Below are 26,415 nucleotides of genomic sequence, written 5' to 3' on the forward strand. Positions count from 1 at the left end.
TCAGTGGATCGCAAGGTCAGGAGTTCGAGACCAGCCTGACCAACATGGTGAAACCCCGCCTCTACCAAAAAAAAAAAAAAAAAAAAATTAGCCAGGCATGGTGGTGTGCACCTGTAATCCCAGCTACTCAGGAGGCTGAGGCAGGAGAATTGCTTGAACCCGGGAGATGGAGGTTGCAGTGAGCCGAGATCATGCCATTGCACTCCACCCTGGGCGACAGAGAGAGACTCTGTCTCTAAAAAAAAAAAAAAGAAAGAAAGAAAAAAAGAAAATCACCATTCAGCAATCCTCATAATAACTGATATGAGGATTCAGCAATCTTCATAATAATTGATTCAGTGAGGAATCATTAGCAATGTTCATGAAGCTGATAAAAACAGGCTACTCATATAGTGTCGAAGGATCGAAGTATCTCCTCAAAAGGTACTTATTAATTATAAAGGGAAAAAATATAACTCTGCAGTGGAGAAACTTGGCAGATACCACTTCAACCAACAGATCAAAGTGAAATCACAGAACAAATCAAAATCAATGTCCTTTTATGATGCTGGAAAGACACAATACCACTCCTGTGTATTCTTACCAAAAATGCACAAATGAAATCTAGTCATGAGGAAACATCAGATAAATCCAAATTAAGTACAGTGTACAAAACTGGCCTCTATCCTACAAAAATGTCAAGGTAATAAAAGACAAAGGAAGACTGCAGGACATTGTTCCAAATTAAGGGGGGTAAAGAGATAGGACAATCATGCAACTCACGATCATGGATTAGATGGTGGGCTAGAAAAAAATCTTTTTCTTTTTCTATAAAGGGCATTATTAGGACAACTGACTAAATTTGAATATGGTCTGTACATCTGATCATAGAATTGTATAGTTATCTTCTTGATTTTGATACATACACATGTGTTGGGGGTGGGTGGAGAAAAGAAGACAAGAAAAGAGAGAAAAAGAAAAAGAGCTGGGCCTCATGACTCATGCCTGTAATCCCAGCTACTGGGGCAGCAGGGGGCAGTGTGCAGGGGAGAGGAAGGGATTGCTAAAGACCAGGAGTTCAAGACCAGCCTGGGCAACACAGTAAGACCTTGTCTCTAAAAAATAAAATAAAATAAAAAATTATTCTTAAATTAGCCAGGCGCAGTGGCACACACCTATAATCCTAGCTATTCGGGAGGCTGAGGCAGGAAGATAGCCAGAGTGAGACCTTGTCTCGGGTAAAAAGGAAGAAAAATGACAATAATAGATTATAGCACTCTGAACTAAAGAGTACATAATAACACTCAAATGAAAGTGAGAAGAGAAAGAAACAGAAGAGGAAAGAGGAGAGAGCTCTTTACAGAAAAATAATAGGTAATAAATGAGTAATAATACAGTTACATAATCACAACTGTTAAAGTTCCAGAGAAACAGTCAGTTGAAACAAGAATCTCCAATGGATACTAAAACCACTGAATGAAAGGCTGTTGAGTAACCAGATAACATGATCTCAAAGAAGCACTTCTCAGATTACTTGTTAATTACAAAAGGGAAAATGTACCTTTAATATGGAGAGTTCTGGTAGTCACCTCATTAACCAATCAAATTAGCATCACCAATACTGGAAGAATCTGATCTTTCTCACCTTTTATTGTAATGCAATAATAAGCACACAACATTACTTACTAACTGTTCTTGCCAAAAATGTTTAATCTTAATCTTATCAAGAGGAAACAATGAGACAAATGCAGAATGTGTGATATTATATAAAACAATTGATTGGAACTCCTCAAAAAATGTTAATGACAAGTAAAATGAGAACAGACAAGAGGGCAGTTCTAGATAAAGAGACATGGCAGTGAAACGCACAGCACAAGCCCCAACTGTCCTCTGAATCTGAGATACAAAAGAAATGTGGGGGCAACTGGGAAAATGTAAATATGGGATATATAGCAGATGATCTTATGGAATTAGTGTTAATTTTCTTCTATGTGGTAACATGGTGTGGTTATGTGTGGAAGAATGGCCGTATCTGAGGAGGTATATGCTGAAGTAATTACAGGTGAAGTGTCATGATATCTACAATTTATTTTTACATGGTCAGATTAGGGTTTGTGTGTGTGTGTATATGTGTGTGTGTAGAGAGTGAGACAAAGTAAAAGTGGCAAAATGGGCCAGGCACAGTGGCTTACCCCTGTAATCTCGGCACTTTGGGAGGCCGAGGGCAGGCGAATCACAAGGTCAGGAGTTCGAGACCAGCCTGGCCAATATGGTGAAACCCCGCCTCTACTAAAAATACAAAAATTAGCTGGGCGTGGTGGTATGCGCCTATAATCCCAGCTACTTGGGAGGCTAAGGCAGGAGAATTGCTTGAACCTGGGAGGCAGAGGTTGCAGTGAGCCAAGATTGCACCACTGCACTCCAACCTGGGCGACAGAGCAAGACTCCGTCTCAAAAAAAAAAAAAAGGTGGCAAAATGTTAACAACTAAGAAACTGAATAAAAGGTATCTGGGATGCTGGGCGTGGTGGCTCAAGTCTGTAATCCCAACACTTTGGGAGGTTGAGGCAGGCAGATCACCTGAGGTCAGAAGTTCGAGACCAGCCTGGGCAACATGGCGAAACCCCATCTCTACCAAAAAACAAAGAAACAAAAAATTAGCTGGGTCTGGTGGTGCACACCTGTGGTCCCAGATGGCACCACTGCACTCTAGCCTGGGTGACAGAGTGAGACCCCATCTCCAAAAAAGAAAGAAAGAAAAGGTAATTGGGTGTTTCATACGCTATTCCACTTTTCTGGAAATTTGAAGCTGTTAAATATAAAAGATGGAAGGCCGGGCATGGTGGCTCACACCTGTAATCCCAGCACTTTGGGAAGCCCAGGCTGGCAGATCACCTGATGTTGGGAGTTCAAGACCAGTCTGACCAACATGGAGAAACACCGTCTCTACTAAAAATACAAAATTAGCTGGGCATGGTGGTGGGCGCCTGTAATCCCAGCTACTCGGGAGGCTGAGGCAGGAGAATTGCTTGAACCCGGGAGGCAGAGATTGCAGTGAGCCAAGATCGTGCCATTGCATTCCAGCCTGAGCAACAAAAGTGAAACTCCGTCTCAAAAAAAAAAAAAAAAAATAGATGGAGGAAAAAAATCAGATTAGAAAGAATATAAGCAGACAACAGGACTTGATCCTAGGAGCAATGGGAACTACCCAAAGGAGTGCAGGGAAGACACATGCCGAAAGCAGAACTGGAATCTTATCATCTGGCAGCAACGCAGAGTGGACCAGGGGAGGCGAGACTGAAAACGCAAGAACTCAGCCTCGCAGCTCCCCAGGCCTAAGATCATCAAATGACCCCCTGTTCCATCCTTCACCACAATCTGTCGCAGGGTGAGGGCAGCAGCCTGATGACACAGAAGCTGCTGTCAGTTGTCCTCTGAGAGAAGAGAAGTCTCTAGTTCTGTAGAATAAATAATCACTTCCGATGATGTCCTACAGCGTCCATGTTTCATTTACTCTTTCGGCCAAAAACTTGCCCTTTCCACTCAGGCTGTACACTGTTGGGTGGTGGGGGGGGGAGGCTGCCGTGGTGTTGAGAGCTGCAGCAGCCGTGGCAATGGACCGCCAGCCCCCGCACCATCCTCTCCAGGCAGTGGCTTTGTCTCACACAGGGGTCTACTCACTGATCTGTTTGCCAAGGGACTGGGAGTTATTTCCAATGCCTTTCAGCTTTTCCGCTTGACAAAATAGAAATAATGTGTATTTTCTTCTCTAAAATAAGGTGGTTTTCAGCATGTCAAGCCATTTTTGGCCAAAGAATAAATACTGGACCAAATAGGTGAAAAACTAAAAATAAAATAGATGAAAAAGTCCTGCAAAGCAAGGACTTTGAAAAGTCTAGGAATCATCATGGCTATGTCTCTTATATTCCTATGCTCTTCATCTCTAAATTAATGCTTTAAAGAAAAGGGGGTGATTGTACCTCCCAATGTACCTCCTTGTGCACTCATATTTAATTAAAGCTGTTCTAGAAGGGCCAGTCAAAATAATAATAATAAAGTCATACGACATTGGAAAAGGAAAATGTTATTTTCATGTGATATGCTACTGAGAAAACCTAAGAGAACCAACAAAAACAATTAGGACTATTAAAAATAATAAAATAATTTTAAAAACACAGAAATCAATAGCTTTCCTAACTATTGGCAAAGATCAATTAGAAAATATAATGGAAATAAATATCCTAAAGCAAGAAGAATAAATTAAAAATACACGTACTCAGAATTAAAGGAAATGTGCAGGAACTAAGCAAGAACTGTACAAAACCATCAGTGAGGGGCATTACATATTTTACTTGAAAGATAACCCACATCCGTGGATGGAAAGAGTGCATACTGCAAAGACACCAATTCTTTCCACAGTAATTTCTTTCTTTTTTTTTTTTTTTTTTTTTTTTTGAGACAGGGTCTCATTCTGTCGCCCAGACTGGAGTGCAGTGGTGCAATCTCAGCTCACCACAATCTCTGCCTCCCAGGCTCAAGCGATTCTCCTGCCTCAGGCTCCTGAGTAGCTGGGATTACAGGTGTGTACCACCATGCCCAGCTAATTTTTGTATTTTTAGTAGAGAGATGGGGTTTCACTATGTTAGTCAGGCTGGTCTTGAACTCCTAACCTCAAATGATCCACCTGTCTCAGCCTCCCAAAGTGCTGGGATTACAGGCATGAGCCACAGCGTCCAGCTTCCAAAGTAATTTCTATGTTGAATGTAATTATCATCAAAATTTCAAAGGGATCTTCTTTCTTGATTCGCAGTGGGTAGGGGTGGGGTGGGATCAAGAAGAAGATGATAAAAGTGATTCTAAAATGTCTTAAGAAATATATAAGAAGGCCGGGCACGGTGGCTCACACGTGTAATCGCAGCACTTTGGGAAGCCGAGGTGGGCGGATCACCTGAGGTCAGGAGTTCAAGACCAGCCTGACCAACATGAAGAAACCCCATCTCTATTAAAAATACAAAATTAGCTGGGCATGGTGGCACATGCCTGTAATCCCAGCTACTTGGGAGGCTGAGGCAGGAGCTACCTGGGAGGCGGAGGTTGCGGTGAGACGAGATCGTACCACTGCACTTGCAGCCTGGACAACAAGAGTGAAATTCAGTCTCAAAAAAAAAAAAAAAAAAGTATACAAGGGCCAGAAAAGCCAGGGATATTTGAAGAAAGAACAATAACAAAAGAGTACAACGAATACTAACAAATACAGTGTGTAACAAATCTATAATAATAAAAACATTGCAGCATTAGCACAACAACAGACAAGTACAGCAATGAATGAGAATAGAATGTCCCTGATCACACATCAGTATATTTAAGAATTTAGTAGATGAAAAAGGTGACATGTCAAATGAGTGGGGAAAGAAATAAATCGTTCTATAAATGGTGCTGAGACTATCCAGTTGGTCAACAGGAAAAAATAAAGTTATATTCCCTGTTACGCAACTAGCAACAACACAAATTCCATAAAAGAAAACTAAAATCATTAAAAAAAAAAAAAAAAAGGGTAGGCAAATAGTTCTATGCCCTTGCAGTGGGGGAAGGGTTTTCCATGCTTAGACAAAGGAAGAAACTATGAACTTGACAATGTGGAAGTTTGAGACTTGTGCTTGGGGCACTGGCCAACTGGTGTTGAGGCTGTAAGCTGAAATCACCTTTTTAAAGCACAGGTTAGCAATATACATTAAAATGAAAACAAGTCCATTTTCTTTAACCTAGGATTAGCAGCTCTGAGGTTTTTTGCTTTTTGTTTTTGAGACAGAGTCTCACTCTGTTGCCCAGCCTGAAGTGCAGTGGCACGATCTCGGGTCACTGCAAACTCCACCTCCAGGGTTCAAGCAATTCTTCTGCCTCAGCCTCCCGAGCAGCTGGGATTACAGGCGCCCGCCACCACAGCTGGCTAATTTTTGTATTTTTAGTAGAGACGAGGTTTCACCATGTTGGCCAGGCTGGTCTCAAACTCCTGACCTCAAGTGATCCGCCCACCTCGGCCTCCCAAAGTGCTGGGATTACAGGCGTGAGCCATTGCACCCAGCCTAACTCTGAGGTTTTTACCCACAAAGGTAATCACAAAAGTAATACCTATTTCCCAAGGACACTTAAAGAAGAGTTGCTATAATTGTGAAAAATGAAGATAATCAAGGGGACTGGGTTACAATAAATTATGGCATATATTTTCAGCAGAACACAAGGCAGTTACTAAAATTGATGCTAGAGATCTGTATTGATGGATACCAGTTACATCCAAGACCTAGTATCAAGCAGGGAAAAAAAAAAGAAAGATGAGAGAAGAGGCAAAATCTAGGGTGACTGGCTTTACTTAATGACTTACTCAAATGACTTTAAGGTAAGACTCAACAGTCCCAAGAGAGGCCAAAAGGCAAAGCACTCTAACCTCAGCTTCCAGATTTGTGCCCTCCCTCTGGCCCAAGTCACAGATTCTTCCAGGTGCCTCAGTCTCTCAGTCTATAAAATGGGGATAAAAATCACCAGTGCCATTACCATACTCTCCCCTGTCCCCAGGGTGCTCTGAGGATTAATTAGCTGGTATTTGTGAAGTGTGTTCCTGTACTGAGTTATTACTGAAAAGTTTCCATTAGGCTCATCAGCTCTTTAAAGTTCTTAAGCAAAACTAAAGAAGTTTTGATGAAATGCCCCAAAGACAAGCATGGCTGGTAACAATGAAGCCGTAGAAGAAACAGCCCGGCAACCCTGCCCCCTAACCCTCCACATCAGGCGCAGTGCTCAGGCAGTAAGGCCAAGCCAGAGTTTCATCAGCACTCCCCCAGGATGAGGTCAGCGCACACCGACTGCCTCTGGCCCTCCAAGGGGACGATTATCACACTGTCGCCAGCGTCCCCAGTGCTCCTTATTAGTATAATAGAAACCCTGCACAGAGACCGACAAAGAGCATGAGAGGAAAAAGAACACGTGCAGATAGGCACCCCCCAACCCAAGTCCCTAATGAGGGGTACAGGGACGGATGTGCATGGATCCTCATCAGCCCCACCCTGTGGAATTCTGATCACAGCTGCCATGCTCTGGGGATATAGGGAGACATGGAGCAGCTTCCAGAGGGGCAGCATGTTCACAGTATCACCAGCTCCAGCCAGGAGTCCAGAAAGACAAAGGTTATGCTGCTGAAGGGGCAGGCAGGACACTGTGAACCCCTGTCATCCCAACCCCTCATCCCAGCAGAGGAGGAGCCCTGCTGACAGCGCTGAGCACTGGCAGACGGTGCCTGCGGAAGGCGGTTTCAGTGGCAGGCCTCTGGGCTGCCCCTTTCGCCTCGTGCTCGGTGGAATGTCCACGCTGGCTCCGCAGTGCCAGCCCACCGAGATGGACTGCTTTGTCCAGCAGTGCCTGCGCCAAGGACATGCTCCAGGATCATTCGGCTTTCTTCCTCCCCTAATGCTTGTGTCTTTCTCTGTATGTCTCATCCTGTCTCTCAAATCTATTCCTGTGTGTCCCAGAGGGCCAGAATGAAGCAAGTTCTGCTGTTATGATGCAACGCCTGGCCACAGGTGAGGCCCGGACTCTTCTGAAAACCTAATGAACAGGCAACAGCAGCTTGTGTGCTTCTTGACAGCACACAGGTGCTGATAAATATCTACCTCCAGGGTATTCTTGGTAAACACAGGCACTGCGGCCCCTCACCCTCACGGGTGCATGCACACACACACACACACACACACACACACACACTCACACCTTGCCGGCTCTGCTCTCACACCTCAAAAACAAATTATTTAACTATTCTCTTTCCTGAGGATTAGAGCTCTAATTTCAAACACAGAGCTCCCTGGCTTGTCTCTCACATATGCAGCACATTCTGATAGGTTAAACGCTGCGGTTTAATTACTGTAATGAGAGGTGCTTTTTTTGGGTTTCCTCAAACATTCGTTTTTCCCTCCCTTATTTTACATTGAAAATCATTTTTAGCATGTTTTCCTCCGTCATTTTCCCCATCTCTCCCCCCGACTCTGTATGTAGGGAAGAAGGAAGGCTCTTCGAGTGAGTGTCTGAAGAGTCACCAGAAGTGAGTGGGTAACAATACTCAATGTCCAAACCTTTCATTTAAATTTTTTTTAATTTAAAATTTGTAAATTAAAAAAAAAGCAGATAGGAGAGGTAAAAGCCCACCAAAGTAGACTGCTACAGTGACTATCCGGGACAGGAATGGTCAGTAAAAAACACAGCAGGTTGGTGTGTTATTGGGGGGTAGGGTCAGTCCTGCAGGTGGTTTTGGGAAGGGATGGGATGTGTTCCCGCGATGGCCAGCATGTGATTTACTGCAGCCCCAGATCAAGAAGAAGGCTGCTTTCCACGGGAAGGCTGGACAAAAGCAGATTGAGGAAGATGCCTCTAGAGAAGCAACTTGCTTTCAGATAGGCTTTATTTTTAAAAGGTGTACAGCCAGCCTGGGAAACATGGCAAAACCCCATCTCTACTAAAACTACAAAAATTAGCTGGGTGTATGGTGGTACGCATCAGTAATCCCAGCTACTCAGGAGGCTGAGATGGGAAGATCACTTGAGCCCCAGGAGATGGAGGTTGCAGTGAGCCAAGATCGCGCCACTGCATTCCAGCCTGGGTGACAGTGTGAGGCTCTGTCTTTAAAAAAAAAAGAAAAAAAGAAAAAAAAGCGTACAGCCTATATGCTTTCAAAGCTGTGGATCATAATTTACCACCAAACCAGGTCCACCTTCAGCCCCAGGCATGAGATCTGGACTGCACTGTGTCGGCATCTGAAGGCTGCAGTCATTTAAAAGGAAAACCTGACCGCAGCTGCAATGCCAAGAGAGCTCTAAGATCAGGCTGGATCGGCAGAGGAGCAGAAGCTTCAAGAAGCGAAAATGCCCTTCTCCCTGCCTCTTCAAGGTGACCTGGAATGAGTATCATGGAGTTCAATGACTCTGCGTGTGCTCTGGGATCTCCCAGGAAGTCAGTTAATGTCCTGATCATTTTGGAGTCTGCCCTTTTGGAGTCTGCCCTTTAGGCTTTCTGCTTCAGCTCCACACATTTTGTAAACTTCTCTTTTTTTTTTTTTTTTTGAGACGGAGTCTCGCTCTGTCACCCAGGCTGGAGTGCAGTGGCGCGATCTCGGCTCACTACAAGCTCCGCCTCCCAGTTTCATGCCATTCTCCTGCCGCAGCCTCCCAAGTAGCTGGGACTGCAGGTGCCCACCACCATGCCCGGCTAATTTTTTTTTTTTTTTGTATTTTTAGTAGAGACGGGATTTCACCATGTTAGCCAGGATGGTCTCGATCTCCTGACCTCATGATCCGCCCACCTCGGCCTCCCAAAGGGCTGGGATTACAGGCGTGAGCCACCGCGCCCGGCCCACATTTTGTAAACTTCTGACTCCACTGATTTGTAAGAGTATAGGTACCACAAAGACCATCTGCTACCAGAAAACCGAGGTGCATGCAAGGTCAGGGAACTAACCGTCATGTCACAGGTGTGCAGGGAAGCCCTGAAAATTGCCAAGGCCAGATCAGCAAACAGGTTGACTGTCACAAGCAGATCAGTGGAAACACATGCAGATATAACAGAGAAGGACAAACTCAGGGAAGAGCAGATGAGGAAACAGATGACAAAGGAGTGAAGAGGAGCTTTCTGGAAGCTGAGTTTTCAGTGGAAGGTGGGAGTAGCGGCCCACTCTGACCATGACCCAAATCAGTGGGACCTTCTCTTCTTGGAGGGAGAAGCAGACTTTACCAGAGGCAGAGTGACAGGCTTACCCCTGAGAAATCATTTCCAGATAAAATAACACTTGCTTCATAAATGCCATCTTCCCTTTCTTCAGAGAGTCTCAAATTTCAGTGAAACCACTTAACAATGTCGGCGTCAAAGAACAAGCTTAACGGTCACCCTGTAGAAGCGACTTTGAAAGGCAGAAGCCAGCGCCACTGCCTGACTGTGGGGCATCCGCCTCTGGCCAACCACTAACCACGTGACAGGGTCCCCCACACCTCCCTCTGGGCCTTCTCTCCTCACAGCGTCTCTCACTCCTGGTCTACTCTTTCAGCTGCTATCCTCCACACCAGCTCCCTAAGCCAAAAATTTGGACAGTGAGCCCAGACTCTTCCCTCTTCTTCACTCTTGCATCCATTCAGCCACCAATTCCCAGGAGATTCTGCTTCCTCACTCTCTAATCCATCCTCTCCATCCCCGTAATAACTGCCCTGGTTCATCCATCATTCCCCTCTCCTAAATGCCCGCCCTACCTTTGAGAGAGCTTTCTAAAACGCTAGCATGAAACTTATTATTCCACATACAACTTTTCCGTGGTTTCCCCACTGTCCACATAACAAAATCCACACTCTTGAGGTAACACATGCCAGGTCTTCCCTGATCCCACCTTTGCCCACCTTTCCAAGCTGTCTCCTCGATCTCTTGCCTTAGTGGCTATGCCCCATCACATCCTCTGCATGGACAAAAGTCACCACTCCGCTTCAGACCTTAAAAACAACTAATCCTCTTGCAGGGCTCGGATAAAGGGGACCTCCTCCATGAATGGAGGCACCTTTTTAACCTCTTTGCCACTAGTTCTCCTCCCCTACCACAAAACTGATCGCTCTCCCCCCCAGGCCTCCACTCAGATACCTATTATAGCACCTATAATATTTTATCACCCACACCACATCTGTTTATATATCATGGAACCCCACTAAACTACAAATATTAAATCTTATTTTTGTATTTTTAATGTTTAGCACAAATGTTGGCACATGAAGGAAATGGATATTTAATAATTAGTAAATGGATAGATGATTTTTCCAGTGAATCATACTGCCTCTATGTGCTAAACTGGGAACCAACAATTGATACAAACATAGATATAAATATATAGATAACAGGCATGAACAAACTTAGAGTAAATGAATCTAAAAAGCAGATTTTTTTTTTGAGACGGAGTCTTGCCCTGTTGCCCAGGCTGGAGTACAATGGCGTGATCTCAGATCACTGTAAACTCCGCCTCCCAGGTTCAAACGATTCTCCTGCCTCAGCCTCCTGAGTAACTGGGATTACAGGCGTCCGCCACCACGCCCAGCTAATTTTTGTATTTTTAGTAGAGACGGAGTTTCACCACATTGGCCAGGCTGGTCTTGAACTCCTGACCTCGTGATTTGCCCGTCTCAGCCTCCCAAAGTGCTGGTATTACTGGCATGAGCCACCACACCCAGTCCGGAGATAGTTTTTAAATGTTTATGTTTCATCTAAGTATGCAGTATGCAGTATAACTTATTTTTTTTTGAGACAGAGTCTCGTTCTGTCGCCCAGGCTGGAGTGCAGCAGCACGATCTCAGCTCACTGCAACCTCCACCTCCCGGGTTCAAGAGATTCTCCTGCCTCAGCCTCCTGAGCAGCTGGGACTACAGGTGCCTGCCACCACACCCGGCTAATTTTTGTATTTTTAGTAGAGGCGGGGTTTCACCATGTTGGCCAAGCTGGTCTCGAACTCCACACCTGCCTCAGCCTCCCTAAGTGCTGGGACTGTAAACAGGCATGAGCCACCGTTCCTGGCCATAACTTTCTGATTGTATTTTTGTTAGGCTAACATTAAAATTAGTTTGCATCCCTGATACCAAACTGGTTGGAAGGGAAGTAGAGCTGCAGAAAATTAAAGAAAAATTGGTATAAGATAAAACTTCTACAATGCATCATTCACAAGTGAATAGCGAGAACTAACTACACATGTATATTCTTGGTTCACCACGAAATCCTTTTAAACAAATACCTACCATTTCCCCAAAACAAACAGAGTAATTATGGTAAGGCCTTGTTAGTGTTCAGGCAGTATGCGTGAAATACATTTGCTGCCCTGGAGTCACCTCTAAAGAATCTCCAAGCCGAATCTGTGCTGCTGGGATAAAGCTGCCTAATGCACCAGCCTCCAGTGTGCTGTGTAATGACATCCGCGCTAATGGAGATGAGCTCGGCTTCATGGAGGTTCGACTCCTGAGAATGGATCTTAAAGGTGAGGCACGGCAGCTCAGGAGAAAGTCGATTTAATTTGTTTAACATCATAAAAAGGGACATTTCCACATGGACAGCAAGGACATGAATATCATGTGTGTATGGCAGAATTATAAACGCATTTTTGGCGAAATTCAATAAAGCTGATTCCGCTGCAGAAGGTCAGCAATTTACTATAAAAAATGATATGATTGCAATTTTTAATATAACCCATGTATTTGCTGCAAGATGCTCTAGAAGATTGTGTAATGTAACCATTCGACCTCTCCACAGGAGCAGAGGTCACCCTATTTACCCTTTATTGTCTTGATAAAAGCGTCCATACAGAACAACAAAGTCAACGGCATTTACTTTAGAGCCACACTCAAGCCCAAGACTTCCTCTTCTCACACACAAGAATGGGGCTCAGGATGAAAGCCCTCATGGAAGGCAGCAGGAAAAACTCCAAATTAAATTCACTTCCTATGTAGCAAAATAATTACTGAAATGTATATGAAAAGGTATAGATGAACTAAGTAACCTCTGTAGTCATTCTAGATTTCATTTTCTATAATGTGATTCTTCAAGGGGAGAGCACAGGCACAGACTACACACTGAAATTCAACTCAGTGATGACAGAGACCCTGCTCCTCAAATTGGGTGGGCTTCCATATGTCTCATAAGCCCATGTTTACACTTTTTGAGGAAATGACTTAGGTTACCATGAAAATTAAATGGGCAAATGTATGTGTGAATGCTTTTAAGCTGTAAAGCAAAATACACATGCCAGTGGCTATTATACAGTCTGTACCGTATCATCTCAGGCTTGCCTGTAAATTAAAACATCTGTATTACTAGTAGCTTCTACAGCCTCATCACCAAGTTCTCTAAGGGTGTGGACCATTTATGTCCCCAGTGCACTTAGCATAGCACTTGGCAAACAGCAGATGAGGAATGCTTGGTGAACAGAGCTGAACTTGGTCACAGCTGACATGGACAATTCTAGACTGGGAGAATAGAACTTTTATTTTCCATGGTGTCTCCAGATGGAAGCTATAAAATGTCACTCTCATTTTCACTCACTACTGCAGGAGTTCCTAGATCAAATCAAGCTCCTTTCCTGCCTTGGAGTCTTTGAGAGCTTGCTGTCCTTTCTGCCCGGGCATTCTCATTCTTCACAGAACCACTTATCATTCTTCTGGTCTCAGCAACCTTCCCAATGCAAACCTACCCCACCCTCTCCATTATTCTCTCTCACAGCACCTTGCTTATCTGTATTTTGCTTGTTTGTTCATATTTCTGTGGAGTCTGCTTCCACCCCAGGCCTCTGTTTGTTTTATGTAAATGGTAACATTACATCCTCACTCCCAGGGCCAGCACCATGCCTTGTAAGATATATGCACTCAATAAATACTTGTTGGATGGAAAGATGGATGGATGGATGGATGGATGGGTGGTGGATGAATGAATAGTAAAAATCTTTCCAAATAAGGTACTAAGATCTTCCAAAGAACAGTGCTATTTTATGTTATTTCTGTTATTTTCTATTATTTCTGCCTGTTACAGGTTGAGCATCCCTGATCCAAAAATCTGAAATCCAAAATAATCCAAAATCTGAAACGTTTTGAGTGCCAACATGACATTCAAAGGAAATGCTCATTGGAGGATTTTGGAATAGGGATGTTCAACCAACACAATATTCTGCAAATATTCCAAAATCTGAAAAAATCCAAACTGAAACATTTCTGGTCCCAAGCATTTTGGATCGGAGATACTTAACCTTTATTTCTATTTCAGCACTGTGTCTCCTCTTTTCAGGACTGCCTAAAGGAGAGCCTTTGATTGGGAAAAAAAAAAATGTAAGTAAATATGAGAAATAGACTCAAAGAGGACATCATGGAGCTCCATATTTATTCTCTTTCAATTACATTCTGTGCAAATTATCTTCACGTGAAAGTTACACCGATTTTTCTAGCTGCCTCTTCTTCAAATTCAACCTGTGTTCTTTCGGCCAAGACCCCAAATTTTGCAATTAGAATAATTTAATTCACAATTCCACGTGTGACTTATAAAGCTGGGGAGAGTATGGCTTTGTTCTTTAGCTTCATAGGTTTACTACTGTCAGTGTTAAAATATTTTTCTTACAGCTTAAAGCCAAAAACAGACTGAAAAAGAGTCCCATTCCTATGCACTTTCAGTTTCACTGAAAAGATGACATTTACGTGGTTGTGATATTTAATTTATCACAGAGGGTCATGATTTTTTTTTTCCTGAAATACCATGATATAGTAAACTTCAACTTCATGAATGAAAGCCTCTGCAACCATTTAACAATCTGAAAATCCACACAAAATTTAAGACCACCATATTACTAAAGACAATCTACTCAACAATCTAATTACAGAAAGATTACTTTAAAGGGCTTTAAAACTAAAAAGAATAATTAACAGTAAGAGATTAGAGCATGCCCAAGTCCTCTGTCTGATGAGAGGGGAGAGTTCTGAGGAGATCAGCTCCTATCAGGATGTTGAAGAAACTGAACAGGTATGTTTGAAGTTGGAAGGGAAACATTAGTAGAGTTGTTCAATTCTCAGAACAATTGAAATATAAGTCAGCTTGCCCCATCACTCTGTTTACTGAGGAGCATTAGTGAGTTACCTTTACTTCAAAAACGGAAAGAAGATCAAGCTGTGGAATGACCAACCTAGCAAGCCTATCTATAGTTAAAAATAAATTTAAAATAGAAGCACACCATCACATACAAAGATAAGAATACTCCATATTCATACAGTTACAGATACACTAATTCATACACCACCCCCCAACAGATAAACTTAGATTTTTAAAAGACATCAGCTCAAACGTGTTGAATATAACAATGGATTGGTAAATTAATGAATACTATCCAAAGTTATTTTTAAATCTTTCTAATTACAGTCCAATCAACATAAAATGTTTTTCAGTAGAGATTGCCTTATGTTATACCTTATGTTAAGTTTCAAAAATCCCTGCTTCTAACATTTTCCAACAGTTCCAATAAGCCCGCATATCATGTAGTCCCTTCGGTGGAAACTCTCTTGTCTACCCTTAGCAGATAAATCTCATTAAAACAACTTCCATCCCTAAGTGAGGCCAGATAAGAAAGAAAGTTTTCTTTTTGTTTTGGTTTGTTTGTTTGTTTGTTTGTTTGTTTGTTTGTTTTGAGACAGAGTCTCACTCTGTCACCCAGGATGGAGTGCGGTGGCGCGATCTCAGCTCACTGCAACCTCCGCCTCCAGGGTTCAAGCGATTCTCCTGCCTCAGCCTCCCAAGTAGCTGGGATGACAGGCATGCGCCACCATGCCTGGCTAATTTTTTTGTATTTTTAGTAGAGACAGGGTTTCACCACGTTGACCAGACTGGTCACGAACTCCTGACCTCAGGTGATCTGCCTGCCTCAACCTCCCAAAGTGCTGGGATTACAGACGTGAGCCACTGCACCGGCCAACAAGTTTTCTTAAAATCATCTCGAAAGCCAGTGATGATACAGAATACATCAATATTTATCTCTTGGACAAACTGGAAGTATATCATTACAGTTGTTAACAAAGGCCCAAGTCTTCTAAAAAAATAATAGACTAAAAAAGCATAAAAGTATCCTTCTGTCACATATACACAGAAGTCTCCCTTTATCTGTGGTTTTGCTTTTTGCAGTCTCAGTTACCTGAAAATAAGATAATTTGGGAGAGGGGGTGAGCCCATTCACATTACTTTTATGACAGTATATTGTTTTAACTGTTCAATTTTATTATAGTTAACACTGTTAATCTCTTAGTGTACCTAACTTATAAATTAAACTTTACCATAGGTATGCAAGCATAAGAAAAACATAGTACATACAGAGTTCGGTACTAGCCGAGGTTTCAGGCATCCACTGGAGGTCTTGGGACGTCTCCTCCGTGGTTAAGGCGGGGACTAACGCACCCATAATTTGTGCTATATTGCACAAAATGCTTCCCTCCATGGCAGCTAGAGTTCTGGATGGGAATTAGGTACCACCAATTAGGTGCACTCATGGACAATTTGGAAAGTGGAAATGAGGCAGAGGACTGCTGTTCTTGCTGCTTTTGGTTGCTGCAAATATCAGCAGATGGGCAGGCAGGATATTGGAAACACTGAGGTTTCCTATTGTAATGTCCAGTCTCCAGCTTCATGGGGGTCAAGAGCCAATCTTCACAGAAGTAGAAGCCAAGCCCACATTCCAATGTCCTGTCGTTGCTTTTCCAGGTGTCACACAACACTTGCAGTGGGGGCAGCAGCAACTTCTTGGTCCCTGGATCACAGCTGCAAGGACATGCACTTGAGCTCCACAGCTCCAGTGACAGCCTCTTGATTCCCCACTGCTTGATCAGGACAGAGGTAGCACCTACCCTGGCAAATTATCTGGCAGTCATTCCTGAAGGCCTAACCTTGGGTCTACTCTCCTAGCCTTTTCAATAAGTGAGTAAGCGCCTAACCATCTGGTTTTTTTGTTGTTGTTGTAGTTGTTCGTTTTTTGTTTTTTTTGAGATGGAGTCTCACTCTGTCACCCAGGCTGGAGTGCAGTGGCGCAATCTCGGCTCACTGCAACTTCCGCCTCCCGGGTTCACGCCATTCTCCTGCCTCAGCCTCCTGAGCAGCGGGGACTATAGGTGCCCACCACCACGCACGGCTGGGTTTTGTTTTTTTGTTTTTTGTTTTTTTTTTAGTAGAGACAGGTTTTCACGGTGTTGGCCAGGATGGTCTCAATCTCCTGACCTTGTGATCTGCCCACCTTGGCCTCCCAAAGTGCTGGGATTATAGGTGTGAGCCACCGCACCCAGCTTTTTTTTTTTTTTTTTTTTTTTGGAAACAGAGTCTCGCTCTGTCACCCAGGCTGGAGTGCAATGGCGCAATCTCAGCTCACTGCAACCTCTGCCTCCAGGTTCAGGCAATTCTCCTGCCTCAGCCTCCAAAGTAGCTTGGTTTACAGGTAAGTGTCACCACACCCGGCTAATTTTGTATTTTTAGTAGAGACAGGGTTTCGCCATGTTGGTCAGGCTGGTCTCAAACTCCTGACCTCAAGTCATCCACCTGCCTGGGCCTCCCAAAGTGCTGGGATTACAGGCTTGAGCCACTGCACCCGGCCTAACTGCCTGTATTAAATCCCTCTCTGCTCAAAATTCCTAGAGGTTCCTGATGCACGAATTCTTAAAATACAATTACAGCAAACTGACTATAGCCCATTAAGAATATATCTTCTAAGAGAACATATACTATTGATGATTGTTGTCATCACTTAAGCCCTTATTTTGGTGCCAGGCACTCTGCTAAGCACTTTTCATATCATTTTCATTTAATTCTACCCCCCCCATCTTTTTTTTTGAGACGGTGTCTTGCTCTGTCACCCAGGCTACAGTGCAGTGGCACAATCATAGCTCCCTGTAAGCTCAAACTCCAAGGCTCAAGCAATCCTCCTGCCTTAGCCTCTCAAGTAGCTGGAACCACAGGCATGCACCACCACGCCCAGCTAATTTTTAATTTTTTTTGTAGAGACAGGATCTCACTGTGTTGTCTAGGCTGGTCTCAACCCTTCCATCTAAAGCAATCCTTCTGTCTCAGTCTCCCAAAGTGTTGGGATTACAGGCTTGAGCCACCACACCCAGCCAATTTTCATTTAATTCTTACAAGAATCTTTTGCAGTAAATATTATCATTAATCCCATTTTACAGATAAAGAAACCAATGTACCACGAAGTTAAGTATTTTATGCAGGACCACACAGCTAAAGAGTGGTGAAGCGGGAGGCTGAGGCAGGAGAATGGCGTGAACCCGGGAGGCGGAGCTTGCAGTGAGCCGAGATTGCGCCACTGCACTCCAACCTGGGAGACAGAGCAAGACTCCGTCTCAAAAAAAAAAAAAAAAAAAAAAAAAAGAGTGGTGAAGCTGGGATTTGAACCCAGATAGTTTATGCACTGTTGCCTCTAAAGCTGAAGTAGTCCAAACATGACCTATTATTTAGTCACTCTTAAGAATATTTCCAAAGTCAAGTGGCTTCATTACTAGAAAATTTGTCACCTTCATCTTCCTATTCTCCAGGCTTAAAATGCTGGTACACTCATACATGACTGGTGAGAATGTAAAATGGTATAACAACTTTCAAAAACAGTTGAGAAGTTTCTTAAAATGTTAAACACACACCTATTATATGATCCAGCCATTCCATCCTAAAGTATGTACCCAAAAGAAATTATATGTCCCTACAAAAACTTATAAATATTGACAGCAGCTTTATTTTTAATATCCAAAATCTGAAAACAACCCAAATGTCCATCAACAGGTAGTATAGCCATATAATGGAATACTATTCAGCAATAAAAAGGAATGAACCACTAGTATATACAACAACATGGCCAAACTTCAAAGTAATTATGCTGAGTGGAAAAGCCAGAACAAAAAAAAGTACACACTGTATAATTCCATTTATATAAATTTCTAGAAAATGCAAACTAGGGCCAGGCACAGTAGTCTGCACCTGTAATCCCAGCACTTTGGGAGGCCAAGGTGGGCAGATCACTTGAGCCCAGGAGATCGAGACCAGCCTGGGCAACATGGTGAAACCCTGTCTCCCCAAAATACAAAAAAATTAGCCGGGTTTGGTGGCGTGTGCCTGTGGCCCAGCTACCCGGGAGGCTGCGATGGGAGGATCACTTGATCCCGGGGAGGTCGAGGCTGCAGTGAACCGTAATCATGCCACTGCACTCCAGCCTAGGTGACAGAGTAAGATCCTGTCTCAGAAAAAGAAAAAGGAAAAAAAAAAAAGGCTAATCTATAGTGATAGCAGATCAATGCATACTTGCAAACCAGGATATGGGGGTTGGGGGGACCACAGGAGGAAGGGATTACCAAGGGGTAGGAGGAAACTTTTGGGGATGCTGGGCATGTCCATTATCTTAATTGTGATGATAGTTTCCCAATTATACATATGTCATAACTTTTTAAAACCACACATTAAATATGTGTAGTTTACTGTATGTCAGTTATACCTCAATAAAGCTGCTTAACACAAAAAAAGCAACCCTGAGAGTCATCTTCAGTCCATCCCTTTGCCACACACACCCTCCTGAGCATGGCTTACTCTTTCTTCTGCCATGTCTGTGGTTCTGTCCTTCCTCTCCAGAAAGTACGTGGTATAGTTCAAAGAATCTTGGTCAGAAGACATAGATTCTAGTTCTACTTCTGCCATGTATTAGCTCAACTTAGCCTTTCTAAACCTCAATTTCTTCATCTATGTAAAATGGGAGAAAAGAACCACTCTGAGATTCATTAAATAATGTTTTCATTCATTTAACAAATATTCATTAACCTGCCCACTACATACTAGGGTCATAGCGAAAAAATCAACTAATATTCATTAACCTGCCCACTACATACTAGGGTCATAGTGAAAAAATCAACTATGTGATAGTGTTTTGTAAACTGTAGAACTGTCTACATAAATATGCTGTCATTTCTATTTCCATCTCTACTGCTACCAACCCGGCCCAGATCCCCCACACCTGAAGACGGACTCAGCAGGACCATCTTTGTGGCTGGTCTTATTATTGCCAGGCCAAGTCAGTTTCAATACAGAGCCGAGAGTAAACTTCCTCAGAGTTTCTCTGTGCTCCATGGGCCAGGTGCCGTGGTTCATGTCTGTAATTCCAATGCTTTGGGAAGGCAAGGCAGAAGGATGACTTGAGGCCGAGAGTTTGAGACCAGCCTGGGAAACACAGTGAGACCCTGTCTCTACAAAAAAATTCACCAGGTGTGGTGGCACGTGCCTGTAGTCCCAGCTACTCGGGAGGCTAAGGCAGAAGGATCGCTTGAGCCCAGAAGTTCAAGGCTTCAGTGAGCTATGATCATGCCATTACATTCCAGCCTAGGCAATACTGTTATATAATATTGGGTCCTAAGCCCAGCTCCTCCCTCACTTCCTATCTCACCAGCCTCAATTCTCTTCCCTTCTTTTTCCTCACACGCCAATCCAGTGACTGGCACATGCGTCTCTGCCTGAGCCTCCCCTCACTAACGAAGGCCTTCCTGCTCTTTTCTCTCTGTGCCCACTGCCTCCCTCAATGGCTAGGTCAAAACTGAGCAGGCCAGGAGCGGTGGCTCATGCCTGTAATACCAGCACTTTGAGAGGCCGAGACAGGTGAATCATGAGATCAGGAGTTCAAGACCAGCCTGGCCAAGATGGTAAGACCCCGTCTCTACCAAAAACTACAAAAATTAGCTGGGTGCGGTGGCAGGCCCCTGTAATCCCTGTTACTCGGGAGGCTGAGGCAGATGAATCGCTTGAACTTGGGAAGCAGAAGCTGCAGTGAGTCGAGATTGTGCCATTGCACTCCACCCTGGGCGACAGAGCGAGACTCTGTCTCAAAACAAAAAAAGAAATCAAGAATTTTTCACATAACCAGAATGTCCATCCCTTCAAAATCCAAATCTGTGCTAAATGTTAACAGCAATTTGTTACTCTTTTTCCTCTTATTAACTTCCTTCTACCTATAGTCCATGTTTACCTTAAAAAAGCTTTATCTTCTTTACTATGAAACATAATCCCATGAAATTTAAGCAAGAAAAATATTCCCTATCCTGCTTACCATATGCAAAAATGCTCTGACTTCAGCATGGTGCCAAACCAACACGCGTTCAACAATGTATACGACAAGAATATTCATTGGGCCATTGCTTGAGACAGCAGAAGATAGGAATCAACCTAAATTAGCTCACAAATTTGGGGCTAATTTTTTGTTTGTTTTTGTTTCTATTTTTGAGATGGAGTCTTGCTCTGTCACCCAGGCTGGAGTGCGGTGACACGATCTCGGCTCACTGCAACCTTTGTCTCCCGGGTTAAAGCGATTCTCCTGCCTCAGCCTCGCGAGTAGCTGGGACTACAGGCGCATACCACCACGCCGAGCTAATTTTTTGTATTTTTAGTAGAGACGGGGTTTCACCGTGTTAGCTAGGATGGTCTCAATTTTCTGACCTCGTGATCCTCCCGCCTCTGCCTCCCAAAGTGCTGGGATTATAGGCGTGAGCCACCGCGCCCAGCCGGGACTAGTTTTTAAAAGGATAACACATGCATATAATGGAATATTATGCAGCCACTGAAAAGAATGAAGCAAGTCAGTATGTATCGATGTGGAATGACTGCCGAGATATAACACCAAGTATACGAGTAAAGTGTAGAATATGCTACCACTGTATTTAGAAAGCATTCGTGTTTCTGTGGGGGAGTAATACATATTAACATGCTTTCATGTGGATAGATTATCTCTGGAATGATACATAAGAAACTGTAGCATCCTCTGCAAAAGAGAACGGGTGGGGAACAGGAATGAGAGAATGAGAAGAGAAGACTTATTTTTTACTGTATATCCTTCTCTACTGTTTGAATTTTTAAGACCATGTATATGCCTTACCTTTTCAAAAAGTAAAAAAAAAAATTTTTTTTTTACTAATACATGCCAATGTCATTTTGTCACTTTCCTTTTCATTGCAGTATTGTTACAGGCACGCAAGTTTAAGAAAAGAATCAGTCTTCAGTTGCAGGGAAAACATAAAAGTAACTGGGTAAATCTGAAAGTGCTCCCTCCCCGCAAACTCCTCTGCACTATTTCCCCATCGCAGGGTGAAGTGGAGGAAACCCCTCAGCTCAGCCTTCTTGGGGCAGCAAGTGCTATCAGCTCACGCTCTGAATGGGGAAGCCAGGGCATCTCTGTTTCTACAACATTCGGCTGGCCTAGCTGCCGTAGGTCTCGTCCTGGATGCCGAGAAAAATCTGTGGAGTTCAAGACAAGTTTGGATAACAAGGGGAGCGGGAAAATTGATGCGGGGGACCAGTCGGTGTGATGAATAGGCTGGGCCAGAACAGCAGGTGACGAATATGCAGGTGCAAGACTGGCAGGGAAGGAAGACGGTCCGTTCACAACAGATGGATGGAGATGCTCAATCATCCTCAGGAACAAGCGCGGCTGCCACACAGCCCTGCCTGCTCCGCACGAGCAGCTCCTCGCTCACCTGCAGGGCACGGCCCCGCCCCCAGAGGCTCTGCACTGGACCCACACTAGGGCAGGGCTACGGGAGAAAGAGCAGGAAGTGGGTGCGGAAGATGCCATGCTGCTGCAGGCGGGCCTCTCCGGGACTCACTGCCAGTGGACTCTTCTCATTTTGCCTTCTTCCTCCAGGTTCCAAAACCAAACCCGTTTTGTCTCCCCTGGTAGTTCCCACTCCTGAGAAAGGCTTTTACCGCTAGGGTGACCTGTTTGTCTAGGACCACGGGGCTGTCCACAACATGGGAACTTCAGGGTTGAACCCAGGGCAATTCTGGGCAAACCAGAACCCTTGGTTGTCACCCTACATTTTGCCCACTGTCCTCTCTTATTTCTCTTCCTCTTCAGTCAGTGAGAGAACCCAGATCGGCCTATTTGGTTCACACTTATGACTGAGTCAAATCTGTGTCAGGCATTTGTTTCCTCTGGTCGTCTATAATGAACAGAAAGGTAAGAATCAATAAGACATTCAACTCCTGTCTTTTCTCAGAATGGGGACCTCTTTAAAAAATGTCCAGGATATACTGGCTTCAATGACTCCAACAAATAGAGGAATGAATCTAAATCTTGATGCCACAATCCATGTCTCGTTAACAAAAAATCAGAAGGGCCAGACAGCCCCTCACAGAGCCAATTCTATTCCTTCCAGCTCAGCCGCAGGAGTTTCTGAGGATGAGGAAATGGGCCACACGCAAGCAAGGGGTGGGAGCTGGCAAGATTTCCGTGCCCTCCCCCCAAGCTATCTGCTGGACCCAAGCTCTAGGAAGAAAAGCTTTGTGAAAAGACTTCTGGCTTCACTAAGACACATTAAAGAATTAATTATAAAGTAAAGCTGAAGGAGAAAATTAATTTTAGAAACACAAGAGGTTACAATTTTTTTTTTCCTGGAGATGGGGGAGGAAACACAGTTATTTTCGTTTTCATCCTGGGGGCACAAGCTGGGAGCTGTCCAGTCGATAACCTGGCCATCAGAACAAGGTTTGTAATTAAAAGGTCAGTGACCTGGAAAGCCAGGGCCCCACTCCCAGAGCTTCTCAGTAATGACGGCGCTATTAAATTAAGACTGTTATGAAATCAATGCTAAAAAAGCTTTCATGGTAACGAGATTCCATTCAAGGACATGCAAACTACCTCATGAAATAGACGTAAATGATAAAAAAAAGAAAAGTAATAAAAGAGAGTTAAATTGAAATCTGTGTAAGAATTTACTCCCCCTTGAAATATTCTACAGAGAAGCCCTTCACCTCTAGCCCACTACCAAGGTTGGGACCGCCAGGTTTCTTCAAGTTCATTTCCAGCAAGGAGGCGGTTTTGCTACCGGGGTTTCTGCTTCCAGGAACAGTAGAAGGATAAGATCTAGTTTCACCTTTTGGAATGAGAAAGTATGGTGGTGTGTTTTATTTGTTTCATTTGCCTACCCCAACCAGGACCATTTCTTGGATGAGGCAGGAAAAAGCCCTTTACTTAGACACTTGAGAAGGACACAGTAAGTGTGAGCCAACAGCACCCAGGCCCCACTATGCAGGGTTATACAGAAAAATAGATGATGTTTGTCTTTCCTAGAAGCTTGCTTTGCAACAGATATGTTAGAGTAAGTTAACAGACAACTCTATCCCCCTCCCCCACCTCACCCCCCTCACAAACAAGCATCACTATTACCCACCTCATCCTCAGCCTGCCAAACATCTTTGGAAGCAGATTGCCTCCTACATTTTGTGGCTGGATAGGGTGTCAAATCAACACAAGCCTACTGACGACAATTTCCAAGCCTCTAACTTTCTGGACTGATTCTATTGCTGTTTCTACGTTACTCTAACCTCCTGGATTGCAGCCTGCTTAAAGCCCCAGATATGATGCCTGCCTGGCAAGAACTGCTTCTATATATAGACTGGTTCTATGAGGGCTTAAACCCCACACACAGTCCAATTATCTTGATGTGTGGCTGACTCCGCAGTTGATGTGTCATCTGCAGAATCAAGTGGTTGGAAGGAAAACAAAAACATTTATTCTAATACTCTGAAGGTGAGCAGCTGCTTTTTTCTTTCATCCAAAATATTCCCGATAAAAGGAAGAAATGTTGTAAATTACACAAAATGGCAGTACAAACTTCAAAGAAAATGATAAATGATTCTAATAACTTCACGTTTCTCATTAATGGCTCCATGTTCAGACTTTAAAGCATCCGAAAGAGATCTCAAAACAAAAAACAAAACAAACAAACAAACAGGAAAGACCTTTGCAAACCAATGCTCTTCCATCCCTATACCACTCATTCCCCACTCGCCCTCACCCAGCACCCCCACCAGAAGTCACAGAGCACAACACTTAACCCGTCGGTAACACGGACAGGATGCAGCCCCTGCTCCCAGCTGCGGTTTCACAATGAAACAAACTCAGCTGATGCGCCTCATTTTCCACTGAACTGACATGCACTACAGGGACCTCAATTTCTATATTAAATATTAAATAATATTAAAAGAAAAACAAAATTGGATTTGCCTTTTCAGGAAAGAGATGTTTATTAAAAAAAAGAAAGTCAAGATTATAATTCAAGTCAGTGCTCCACTGCAATTCCCTGAAGTGACATTGCTAGGAAAAGCCAAGACTCCAGGAGCTGAGAGCCCTCCCAGAGCCCAAGCTCCAAGCCCAGCACTGCAAGGCTTCTGCAGGGAGTCCAAGAGCACGGGTGCCAGAACCCAGGCCCCTCCTGGTCCAGACGGCCAGCGAGCCAATTTGCTTTCCTTCCACAACTACTGTTAGGGACCCGGTAGATGTTCACCCTCATCCCCATCGGAGACGGTGCCAGGCCGTGCTGAGCACGGAAACCTGACCCTGGAACAGCCCGAAATTTGAAAAGTGAAGTTTAAATCTGCGAAGGGGCTTTTCTTCCCCAGACACCGATCAAACCTTGGAATTCTCTGCCCAGAAAAGGTCCTGCCAGAACCTACTCCATTGGGATTCAACTCGGAAATGGATAATTACTGACTGAAGCAGCATTTTAGAGGATAATGGAGATGGGTGATTAACCTCAGAGATTCCAGGTTTAAGTACGGGATAAACTCACATGGTTCTCTTTAGAGGACGAAGGGCAGGATAGCATCTCAAGGTGCCAGATGCCTAAAATTCTAAAAACTCTAACCCAAATTAGGGGTCAAGAAGGAATTATGTCCACTGTACCAATAAACAGTCACCTTCCAGTCTTTGCTCATGTGCCACCCTCTTAGAGACACTCTGACATTCATGTTGTTTAAGATCACAGTCTAGCCCACACCAACTCTGGCATTCCTCACCCCGGCTCCCTGCTTCATTCATCAGTATCCATGGCGCTCGGCATCTGACATCCGACCTATTTCATTTTCCCATTTGTTAATCGTCTGCCTTCCCTCCATTAGAATTTAAGCTCTGCGAGGGCAGGGATTTTGTCTGTTCGGTTCTCTGCTAAATTCCTGATGGGAGTCCAGGGACAGGGCATAGGGTGCACAATGACTCTTGGATGAATTGATCAGTTGGATTTTTTTTGCTAAAGGAGCAACGAATCATAATTGCACAAAACAGTTTTCTCTCTACAGTAATTATTAGCCAAGTAACTCAAAAGAAGTATTATTTGGTCCAGAGTTTCTCTCTCTCTCTTTTTTTTTTCACTCCCTCTCCCAGTCAGGGATTTATTAAAATTAAACAGATTAGATGGAGCTCCTGATACTAAAACTGCTCAGCAAAGCCTGTGGTGGGGAAGTGCCGAGCAAACACCAGAGACATTTGTCTCTAAATTGCTCTAAATACCTTCTGCAAATGAAATTCTAACCCAGCTGCGTTTGAGAGAAAATGAGGACTAACTGGTCATTGTCGGTGGAAGAGAAGATCAGGCAGTTATAATATTGCACAATATACTGGAGCTAAGGATCTCTCGGCAACCATAGATTTTGTCTCAGGTTACCCCGGGTAATCAGCTCAGCTTTTAGGCTCAGCTTTCCCCAGCTTCAATGCTTTGATGAGAGAGCTGAAATCCCTAAGCTTTTATGATTAATTACTCCCCATAGGTACACATATTTCAAGGAAAAACTCTTTTATGGCATGATGCTTGCGGAGTGGCGAGGCCAGCCCACACACTCCAAATTTTAATAATCTCCTAATGATGGCGGCGGGGGGCGGGGGGGGTGCTGGCACAATGCAGCCAGTGAGCAGCCATGCAGTGCTCCTTACCAACTCTGTCGCAGGGACCCAGCCTTGGGGCTGCCGCGAAGCAGCCGCCTGTGGTGAAATGTTTGGGCTTCTTCTGCCCAAACCCTGTTAGTGCAGCCCCGGGACATGATCGCATGAAGGGACCAATGGTTCCTGCTG

The 26,415-nt window shown here is 43.9% G+C and overlaps 1 protein-coding gene across 6 annotated transcripts in view; it reads right to left on the bottom strand.

The window, feature by feature from the left end:
* Window positions 1–26,415, bottom strand: part of PEX14 (peroxisomal biogenesis factor 14) — a 156,173-nt gene that overhangs the window by 67,304 nt on the left and 62,454 nt on the right. The window lies entirely within an intron of this gene.

Source organism: Pan paniscus, chromosome 1, assembly GCF_029289425.2.
Source record: "Pan paniscus chromosome 1, NHGRI_mPanPan1-v2.0_pri, whole genome shotgun sequence".
NCBI lineage: Eukaryota > Metazoa > Chordata > Mammalia > Primates > Hominidae > Pan > Pan paniscus.